Source organism: Ascaphus truei, chromosome 6 (assembly GCF_040206685.1).
Source record: "Ascaphus truei isolate aAscTru1 chromosome 6, aAscTru1.hap1, whole genome shotgun sequence".
Taxonomy (NCBI): domain Eukaryota; kingdom Metazoa; phylum Chordata; class Amphibia; order Anura; family Ascaphidae; genus Ascaphus; species Ascaphus truei.
In genome coordinates, this window is record NC_134488.1 from 86,264,456 (window position 1) to 86,276,637 (window position 12,182).

The window sequence follows — 12,182 nt, forward strand, 5'->3', positions numbered from 1 at the left end:
GAAGGACACGAAGGGAGACAAAAAAGGAGAAACATGAATACATATAAACAAAAAACACTGTGTCATCAGCCCTAGGACACCCCAGTCCTATAGCCAAGTCCAATGCCCTTGGTCTGGGTGCTCTCACGGGTACTCCACTGCACCCCTTACCCCATATCCAAGGGACTTTGCCCGAGTTAGGGGGCCCCCCCCTCCCCCGGCCCATTCGAGACACATGCCGACCCCGAGGTAGTCCCCTCTGTACCCACCCCGTGTCCGCGCTCTGCTTTCCTCCTGCCTTAACAAAACACTCTGAAACCTCTAACTCAGATTTATGACTGCCTGACTCTCCGCCCCTCGTCTCTTGCTTCGACGTCTCCTGCCACCTGCCCTTACTAGCGATTACTGTCAGTGGGGGCTCCCAACCGCTGTGTGCTACCTGCTTCTCGCTACTTTCTATTCCTTGGGGGTCGTATCTTTTCTTTCTTCTACTATGTTCGTCCACTTTCTCTAGCTTTCTGTCCGTACTCCTTTTATAACCCAATCTCCTACCAGCCTCCTCCATCCTCTGTACCTCTACCTGTCTTTTACCCTCTCACTTCTCTTACCCACTTATTTACTCCACCTCTGTCTCCCCTCTATCCACTTACTTTATCCCTCTGTCACCTTCCATCCAATTTCCCCTCCTAGCTTCCTCGCCTCTTCCCCTCTCCGCCACCTATCACCTTCCTCTGCTACTTCCCCCTACTTTCTAATACATCACTCTCCCTCCTGCTGTACCTAACTTGCTCCGGCCACCTGTCAGGAACTCGCACCACCCTCTTAAGCTTATCCCTTTCTACATCTGTGGCCCGTCTGGTGGTCACAACCCCCGTAATCCCTTCTTGCCCCCATCGCTTCCTAGCTCTTTATCTGCGTTTTGGTCCTCCGCCGGTGGCCCCTCGTGCCTGTGCCAAAAATTAATTAATTCCCCCCCCCGTAACTAACGCGGCCTGTCCTCGCAGCTGTCCGACTCCCGGTGTATGTTCCGGAGTTGCAGCAGAGGACCTCCGGCCACCACCGGCGCTTTGTGGCGCCTAACGATGACGTTTGCGCCTGGCTCTTCCGATCCTGCTGCCCCCTCCAAGATGGCGTCGACTGATGCGTCCCCGACTGCTGACGACTTCCGGTTTCCTTCTTCCGGCGGCCGCCATTTTGAGCTGTGTTCTTCCACGAGGAGGGAGCCCGCGCTCTCTTCCCGCCACTGGGATGTTTCCGGCATCTGCGCCTCACGCTGGGCCGCTCCTCCCTGCCCGATTGCCGCCATCTTCCACAGACTGAAGGTAAGCCTTGGTCTCCTCTTTTCTTTTACAGGGTTGTTTCAGGGTTCCGAATCTTGCTAAGGGATTCACCACATTGTGACCGGGTTCTTTTTATGAACAATCCTGTGGTTTGTCATCGCCATGGTCTCCAACCACCGTCATTTATTTAGGGGGTATCTTGTGGCGGTTGGCAAGTGGCAATCAGAAATTTGAGCGTGCAGGCAATAAGTTCAAACTCGAACCGCGCACTAAACGGCGCAACAATTCCCTAGCGCAACCGTGCGCCGAAATGTGTCAGTAACACTGGCTTCTCAGCGCCTCTTCCCCTTAGCTTTGGGCGAGCCGTTTCCCCCGCTCCATTCTGGCTCGAGCTCCTCGGCTTCCTCCATGGCCTGCGCGGGTGCCTCCCCTAGGCCCAGCTTATAGAGAAACTCGGGACCCTCCGTAGGCTCCTTCATCGTGATGGCCCTCCCGTTCCTAGCCACCATCAATCCGAACGGGAAGGTCCACCTATACCGCACATTGCGGTCTCGTAGGACTTTCGTTATAGGGAGCAAGTTGCGGCGTCTAAGCAGCGTAGCCGGGGAGAGATCCTGGAAGATGAGCATCTTGTTGCCCTCATACTCCACTGTCGGTAGCGGCCGTGTTTGCCGTAATATGGCCTCTTTAGTGGTAAAGAAGTGCAGCCTAATGATAATGTCACGTGGCTGCTCATTTGGTACCGGTCTCGAGCGGAGGGCTCTGTGACAGCGATCCAGAGCCAGGGCTTCTTTACTGTAATCAGGGAGAAGGGTCTCCAGCCATTTTGTTATGTAATCCATGCAGTCCCCTATCTCTTCCATGACCCCCCGAATGCGGAGGTTGTTCCGCCTGTCGCGGTTCTCCGCATCCTCCTGTCTCTCTCTCAGCTCGTCAATTTGTCTCTGCAAGTCCCCTGTTTTTTTATCAGTTTTTTTGACCACTTTAATTGTCTGATCCACTTTCTTTTCTAGATCATCTGTCCTTGAGCCTAATTTTACTACGTCTCTTTTCACCTCTTTGATCTCTGCCTGCAGGAGTGACTTCAGGTCGTTATAAAGTCTTTCAAAATCGCACCTCCTAACAGGCAATAATCCCTGGTTCCCTCGGCTGTCTTCTTCTCCGTCAACCTCAGTGTCCGTATCAGGATTCGAGACCGGCGCCATTTCTTCCATACCCCCGCTCGAGCTAGCGCCTCCGAAGTAAGCCCTGACATCGGCTGATTTAGGCTTTTTGAGGGAACCTGGCTTTTTCGGAGCCATCCTTGACTGATTGTGGGAGATGCCTTCGGGTTTGGGGACAGTTTCGTCGGTTTTCGGGTGTTTTTATTGCGTAATTCTATGAGCGCGGCACGGAGCTAGTATCCTAAGCAACCTTCCCCGTGTCCATCGCGCATGCGCCTCTCTCAGGAGTTTTTTTAAGGCAAAGAAGTGGAATATTCTGCAATGGCCAAGTCAATCACCTGATCTCAACTCGATCGAGTATGCATTTCACTTGCTGAAGACAAAACTTAAGGCAGAAAGACCCACGAACAAACAACAACTGAAGACAGCTGCAGTAAAGGCCTGGCATCACAAAGGAAGAAACCCAGCGTTTGGTGATGTCCATGCGTTCCAGACCAAGCAGTCATTGCCTGCAAAGGATTCTCGACAAAGTATTAAAAATTAACATTTTATTTATGATTATTTGAATTTGTCCAATTATATTTGAGCCCCTGAAATAAGGGGACTGTGTATGAAAATGGTTGCAATTCCTAAACGTTTCATACAATATTTTTGTGCAACCCCTTGAATTAAAGTTGCAAGTCTGCACTTTCATTTGCATTTCAGTTGTTTCATTTCAAATCCATTGTGGTGGCGTACAGAGCCAAAATTATGAAAATTGTGTCAGTGTCCAATTATTTCCGGACCTAACTGAGTGTATATATGTATATATATATATATTGCAAGCCTGGTTCCAGCATTTTAGGAACCAGGGGTTAATGTTATGTTAAGCTGCAATGTTGCAAAGTGGTCTGTGATCTTTCCAAGTAACTCTTTGCATGTAACCGTGTTTGTTGTTGCATTTCCACCCACCAATCAGGGGCTGGGTCATATTGCAAACACCTGGGGGGAGGAAGACCCCTAGCTAGATCAGATAAGCTCAGCTCAGCTTTAGCTGTGAGCTCAGAGTTCTTTAGTAGAGGCAGCTGGAAAGAAGCTGTGAGTAACTGGGACAAGCTATAGAGGATCATGCAGTAAGAAAGAACAGGGAAAATCTCTTTATGGAGATTCCTGTACCCAATACAGGGTAACCAGGTTATAGGGTAACCCCAGTTTCTCATTTGTGTGTGCGTTGATTTACTGTAAATAGTTGTGGATATTTCATTTTCCAATAAATTAATTTTATAAGCTCTATGTTTCTGTCTGGCGAATTGATCCCTGGTGTAATACTCCTGGTCTCTCGTGAATACCTTCTGTGTGTTTATATGTCTATGTGCAAATATACACATCTACTACAAAATATATGTGTTTCCATAGGAGGTTTTCACTTTATTGGAAGTTCTATTCTGCACTGTAAGGCCTCGTCCATACTGCACGCGCGGCGTGAACAAAAGGCGGCACCTCAATGAGGCAGGCCATAGAGCATGTGTGATGAAGCGCAACAGCAGTTTTAGCCGACAATTTGTTTTTATTTTGTCGCGCAACGGCTGGGTCACATCAGCCAATGAGGGCAAACCGCTCAAGTGACATCACGGCCATGCTTCCATCATGCCTTGCCTCCTCATCGCGTATGTCATAGACATCCCAAAGGCCATGGATCGCTCAAGCTAAAGACGTGTGCGATGCCATGCCCTCCTTTGCTCGCGCAACTACTATATCCAAACCCTAGGAGTAACTAACTTTTCTCATGCCATATGTTGGAGGGTCTATGTTTGTCTCAAGATCACCTTACCACAGCGATTTTCAATAAGTAATTTGTTATAAAAGAGTATTTCTATTTCATTAATAGAAGATGTAATCCAATATATAAATGTAATCGAAATATCACTGTTGCAAATAGCGTATTTAACTTATCTTGGAAAAATGAACTATGAAATAATGTAATGATTCCCTGATGAAGCCATAGAAACTTTTGCAAAACATGTTGGAAGTAACTAAATTAGAGGTATTAGAGTATCTTAGGACTTGAGGTGTTGGAGGCTGGTACATGGTTGAAATCTCGCAGCACACAGTTTTGTGATATGGAAGCCGAAACAAATTGTGAGGAAATGTTCCAGACATAGTTTCCTAAATCTCCCTCTCTCCTAGTTCCTTTCTCTGTCCACCGGGTGTGCTGCTGTTTTCTATCTGCTCTGGGGTTCCTCTGTCTGTCTCCTCTTGTTGCTCCTGTCCTCTGCCCTTATAGTTTTCCGTTTTCCTTTTCCTCCCTTGCTTTTGTTTTGTGTCCAGACTCCTTATGCCCATGCTTCTGCTTCTGTTTCTTTTCCGTGTGGAGTCCGGTACTTATTAAAGGCCCTTGCTAGTAATCTGGCTTGTCCCCGTTTGTTTCCTGCTCCCTGCTCCTTAGTCTAAATTCTTGCTCCCTAGTCTCAGTTCCTGCTCCCCTGCCTTGCTCCTGCCTTCCTGTTGCCGACCCCTGCCTGGACCCCGATGATCCTGCTTGCTGCCTGCCACTGACCTCAGCCCGTGACCCCAATTATCCATGCTCCCTGCTGTTTTGGCCAACGAAGTCCTACCCGCTCCAGGAGTCTCCCCTGTGACACCAGTGGTTAGAGATCAATAGATATCATGTTGAATGTGAGGAGCAAGCTGTGTAGCTGAACAACCGGATAGACTGTGGCAAGTTCTTCAGCCTGAACTATCTCTACTATGTGAGAGAGATATCGTGGGCCTTATTGGAGGTGACAACGCTGAGGATGCTCTATAAAAGTGTCTGTATGCACAGAATTCTGTGATGCGGAAGTGCAAACACATGTCTGGAGATTGAGAGACACTACATCAAGTGTAATGAGCAAGCTGTGCGGACAAATAGCCAGAGAAGTTGAAACTGGGCATTGAGCCTGAGAGAGATAGCATGGACTTTACCCGAGTGAATAATTAAGTTCCAAGATGTCTCAGTATTGGAGAAAGCAGGTTGGAGATTTTCAGTATACAGTTCACACCATTCCCTGTGATTTCAAAGCAGATATACATAGAGCATGAAGCTGTACAGCATATTATAGCATATTATAGATATAGACCATCTTAAGAAAGAATTATCTTCACCCCTGAGACACACTAATTTCTCTAATCAGGATAGGTTTATATCGAGGGGTCTCGAGATAGATCATGACATTGTTATAAAACCAACGGATAAAGTAGGAGCCATTGTTGTAATAAAAAATCATACTACAGGGAGGAGATTCTAAGACTACAAACAGATACATCCAACTACAGGATGCCCCCCATAATCCATCCCCCGGTGTATCTCACAAGATTTTGCAATCTATTACAGCAGCTGTGGAAGGTGGGGTTATTTCCATCAAACAGAGGGATTTCCTTATTAAAAAGGATCCCATCATCCCAGTATTCTATATCCTTTCGAAGATCCACAAGAATCTTGCTAGAGACCCTGCCTGCCCCGTTGTGGCAGGCACAGAATCCCTCTTTCAGCTATTAGCCATCTTCTTGGTAACGGACTCATGGTCCTATATTCAGGACATATCACATTTCTTTACAGAATTAAGAGAGGATGCACTGTTGGTAACTCTCAATGTAAACAGCCTCTACACCCCCATCCCGCATATGGAAGAGCGGTCAGGACATCACTAGATGTAATTTCGTCAAACAGGTATGTTTCCTTGAGCTGAATTCTCCTATCAATTGCAAGAGAACTTAAAATGTAATAACTATTTGGCTATGTTTCTGTGAGTTGATAAGCAGACCTCTACCTTAATTGTTATTCAATTGCATGTGATCCGAGTATTTAAGACAGACTATCTTGGCTGTGAGCCATATGGCTGTTTAACAACTTAAGTGTCACATTTAAAGTGTCTGATAGAGTTAATTTTGGAGTTGAAATTGAAGGTGAAGATTAGAGAAAGATCTGTATTCTGCACAACAACTTTGCAACTGTGAGAACTTTCTAAAAGCTGTGATTATTTGTATTCGTCCTATCCTCCAGTACCTGGGAAGTCTCTCCTCCTGCATCTCACTGTGCACTTCCTATTGATTTTTCTGTTTACTGCTTCCTCTCTCCTTTGTGAATGTCCCTGTTCTCTAAAACTTCCACACTCCCCACTGCACCATTGTTTATACACCTCTCTCCCACCAACTTGTTTACCCCTCCATAAAAACACCCACACACATCCTCTATTCACACCCTCTATCTACTCCTTCCTGCTGCTGAGGATCTCCCCTAAGCCTGAAGCCAGACATACACACCTGATCTCACACATGCCTCCCTGTCATCTCTTCCCCTGTAAATGGTGTTAACCTTCTGATTTAATACTGACTCGCCTTAAAACTCGCCCCACAAATCAAGCATCCCAATAGCCTGCACTCGTGGCTATTGTCCCACACTCACAGTTACTCCTACCGCCCATTGTGGCCAAACACTGCCATCTACAGCACCGATTCCCTCACCTGCTGTCTCTGTAAGTTTCCCCTCAAACCTCTTAGATTGTAAGCTCTTCGGGGCAGGGATTTCCATTCCTATTGTCTGATTTTGCTGCACTTATTGTATAATTATAATTCCCTGTACTGTATTCTTTGTGAAGCACCGAGTACACTTTTGGCGCTATATAAATAAAGACATACAATACAATTATATACAAGTACAAGGGACAGCCATGGGTTCCAATGTTGCACCTACATACGTCAACATATTCATGAACCAGTTTGAGAAAGATATCGTATTTCATTATCCGCTGTTCATGATATGTTGGGCGTATGTGGATGCAATACATTAATGATGTCTTCCTTATTTGGTCAGGCTCTGAAGAGAATCTACTAGCTTTCATAGCAGATTTCAACTTGTCACGGGACACGATTGGTTTTACATCAGTTATCAGTAACAGAGCTATCAACTTCCTGGATACCACTATCCATATCCATAATCGTAAATTGGAATCTGACATCTATACAAAGACCACCGATAGAAATAACCTATTGCACTTTCAGAGTTTTCATCCCCCTGGCACTACTAAGGGTCCCTCCCTTGTTCCCGTTGCACCATTTGTCTAACAGCATTCACATTAAGCTCCTCCCAGAGTGCTGCCTATTCGCGATTCTTTTGGGACTAACCAACTTATACCTACCTACACAGCATAAATAGGAAAAGGAGAACGACAAGAGGCACTGAGCGGACTAATTCTATTTTTAGCTCCCCAATACTGGAGCGGCGCTAAATGTTCTTTATATGAATCTAATACTTTCCATGTTATCACTTTATTTTTTTTTTGTATTTTAAACATGAGTTCATGACTTCTTTTCCTGACATATTAATATATAAATAAGCTTTATATTGAATCACATATCTTCCCTCAGTCTTTCCTTTTTAATTTCACTTAGCAGCACATTCCTTTCATCTGTGTAGTATAAAATAATGTAGCCTTTTAAATATGGTTTGGGAACCATTTAGAAAAAAAGAATAATTTTGCTCATCTCTTAATTGAACAATTCTTATTTTCTAACCAATGAAAAAAAAAAACACTTACTGAGTGAAACTAAGAAGACATGACCATGATTGTAATAAACACTGGTTAGGTCTGGCAAGAAATGTTTAAGGATTGTATCAGCCTGTGCTACACCACCAACCATAAAGATATCATACAGGAAGAGTAAAGGAATGTTGCAGCACTCCAGGTATATTTAAGGCTGTGGCCCCAGTCACTGTACGCGTGCTGGGCTCCGGACACCTGACGGCACGGGCACCTTGGCAAGTTGCGATCTGTGGTCTGTGATTGCACGTCAGGGGGAAAGACAAGATCGCGATGGGATGGTGGTGGCGGAGGTGCGGCCATGACCCCACGTGGCTGGTTCACCCTCACCGACTGAACCGCCGCCGTGACGTGGCCAGCGCTCCGACACCACACGTAAAGACAAAAATCTTGTCTTTAGAAAATGTGGTTGCGCATCGCGAATGCTATAAGTGCGAGGATGCAGCCAGTGAGACTGGACCCATTGGGGCGGATCTTGTTCCTGCCGCGCATGCCATAGCATGCGCAGCAGCTCACGCTGGGGACCTAGCCTAAGATGCTAGGCACTACTGCTACAGAACTGCAAACTGTAGCACAACAGTACAAGCTATATCACAAGAAAACAGAACAAACGTAAATGCATTTGATTGGCAACTTCTCATTGAATGAAGTAAAGGGTCCTGTGTCTTTTCAAATCTAGATCTTCACTGGAAATCTATGTTGGTACACACTTCAATAAGTCAGACAAGTGTTTTACTAAATCCCTTCCACCCCTTTCCTGTCTGAGGGGCAGTAATACATCGCAAAGCAATACATTTCAAGCCTCTCTGGCAGCAAAGAAATGGTTGAAATCCTGTTTTTCATCTCCATGTGATGTTACATTTTGAACTTTAGTATTCTTTGCAGACTTTAAATGTTATTCAAGTAGTATAGACATTATTAATATGCTGCATGTACTGTACAATAACCCAAGTTGGTGCATTCTACTAGAGGTATAATAGTATTTTGCATTTTACAGCTGGGAACTGTATGTACGAAAGGAAATAATAAGCTGTATGTGTCTTTACAAAATAAACATGATTAGAAATAAAACTACATTTAAACATTCTGATGGGCTGTAATGCCTCAAAGAAGATGGTACAGGCACCTTGTCTCTTATACTCTCTTCATTTATGTGCATTTGCGCATTGGGACAATTTCAATTGTTAGCACAGTCTGGGACTTTTCGGTGCTGATGGTGAGACTAATCTCCAATAGGGTGCGTAATCTGTTACATGTACTCTTTAATACTCTGATATCATCTATACTAAAGTATTGCTTTCTTTAAAAGCCTCACTGAGCAATAAATTGTTGATGGGCTTTAATAAATGCCATAACCCTGTGCTGGAAATTAACCTATTTGATGCCTGTGACTACCAAGGTACACCACATGCATCAAAGGGGTTAATATTAATACAACAACACTACCTACTTCCCTTGGCTACCTAAGCTTTACTAGCCACCAAGTAAAACAAACCATCGGAGAGGACCTAAGCCCCCTACCTTGGGCAACTACCTTAGCACCCTCCCTCATCACCCCAACTCCCTCACCCCCTGTTATCAACATAACTCCCCCCTGTTGAATAATGGCCAATAGCCCTATTAGTCAAATGTGACTAATAGGGCTTTTGGCCACAATTACAGAAAAATAATACAGTAACTAAAAAATTACAAACAAAACAGTCATCAAAATTGATCAAATTATATGTGTATTAGAAAACACATTTCAAACATAAATCCATTGATTATTACTGTGGCTTCATGGGCCCTCCCAATGGGAATCTAGATAGCTACCTTAACAATCAATGAAAAGCTGTAAAAACATTTAGTGACTAACCCCATCCTAGATAAAAGCCCATTCCCTTTTTGTAATTCTTGGACTGCCCTGCTTTGGTCACTGGTTATTGTTTTATTAATTTTACTACAATCAATACTAGTACAGAATTACTGCTGTTCAGTATAGTTGTCAGTATTGAAAGAACGAGAGGGAAACAACAAAACAGTGAATACAATAAGATTCGTTGCCTAGCCACAGGCTGATGCTTAGTGAAAACAGGGAACTGGTTCTTATATATTGTCATGGACATTGTAACAAAAAAAAAAACAATTATCTTGCTATTGTCACTGGAAGTTGCCTGTTAGTTTTTGTATGGAATATGTTTTACTGGGTTTAACCAATTGTGCTGTCCCTTTGCTGCTGCAGATAAATTCACTTACACTTCACTCTGTGGATTATACAATAATAGTATCATTCTAAAACTTTAAAAATAAAATAAGGAAGGATTACTTGGCACAATTAACTCAGTATAATGTATTTGGGGTTTAAAGCTGGCTACTGAAATCTTTGGTAGAGATGAACAAATGGGTCAAAATTCAGCCTACAAAATTTTGCACTAATTTTTCTATTTCTTGGCAAACCCGCAAAAGTTCCTTTTGAATATTTAATTATTAAAACATTGATTGTAGCCTTTGGCTACTACAATTTGCTTTGAACTTTACCTATATTTCAGGTTCTGGGTGAACTTTTAGAGAGAGAGAGAGTTTGATAAAGGTGTGATGGGGGTGGTATATAGGCAACTTGGGATGCTAGTAAACAAGAGGCTCCGTCTTAATTTCTCTCTCACTATGGTTCTGGACAAAGTTTTAAACTCCGTTGAAGTGAATCATAGCGCCCAAAGACAAATGTGCTTGCTTTTGCTTTGTTCTTTAAAGGCTTTGTTTTTTTTGACAACTATTCAGCCTTTTGAATAAATGCCATTTTTGCAGCGGATTTGAACTTTGCTGAATGATTTCGTCCATCTCTACTCTTGGGGTACGTACAGCTTATAATGATACTATGTATATATGTACCTGTGACCTGTATTCATTATGCGTTATATGCCATAAGATACCTGTAATCCATAACAGTAGGGTCAGTGAAAAATGACACAAGGCTAATTGTGTATGAATCTCAACAAGACCAAAGTAATGTTCAACAAATGTGTCAACTCTACAAAGATCAAAAAAGAAACAATAGAACTAGAAGTTCAAAATGGTCTACCTTGGCCAGAAAGTATTAATGAATGGGAACTTTCTGCATTACATCAATAGGGAAAGATTATGGAAAGGAGCACATTTGGAAGAGATAAAGCAATTTTCCAGGAGATCTTGTCTCTGTGCCTTAAAATAAATACATTTAACCAGTGTATTTTGCCTATGCTCATAAACTGGTGTAAAATGTGGACCCTATAAATGAAGATAATTAAGAAGCTTCATACAAATAGAGAAGTATGGAGATATGTAACCTGTGTATTAACTGAAGAATTAATGGGTCCAGAAACAAATACAAGTCTGTGACATTCTCTCACAACTGAAGAAATGAAAATGGTAGTGGGTCAGTCATACTGCAAGATGAAATTACCATCGTTGGATTAAGATGGTATTAACTGGATTCCAAGAGTCATCAAAACACCAAGACCACCAAATGTAAGGATGGATGAAATTAGGGAATGTTTTGGAGTAACGCAGAGAAGAGAGGCTTGCAACCACAGTACCTAGAAGATTAATGGTGAGGCTTTTATCAAGCAGTGGATCGACAAGGGCTGAACAGGTAACCTTTTGGGTGTCAGCGTGTCTATATATATGTGTGTGTGTGTGTGTGTGTGTGTGTGTATGTATATATATATATATATATATATATATATATATATATATATATATATATATATATATATATATATATTGTGACATAGTCCAAAGATATTAGGCAACTTTCTGCACGGTTTTAGGTCAGAAAGTGCAGGAACAGTGCAAAATTATCTGTTCCACAGCTTCACATTTACTCAGGCTGGTGGATGGAAAATCCAGACCACAGTTTGCAATGTGTCTGGTTCTCCCTCACCTGCTCTCCTAACCACTAGAACAGGTATTTAGAGCAGAGAGGGTTGCTTTTCAGTCTCTCTTCTTAGAGCCTGGAGGTTTTGCTGCTCCCCTGTATCCAGTTCGGGGAGGACGCCCTTCAAGTATCACAGTACCAGAGGATTTGCCTGGACACTTGGGACCGAGTTCGCACCACGAACAGATAAGACAAACAAATGTTTATTGCTGTTTCTAAAAGACTGTATGCTGTGTCTAGTGACCCTAAATGAGAGGGCATTGTTTTAAGCTGGGGAACCAGGTTAGTTGGCCCAGCAGCAGTTAGAGAG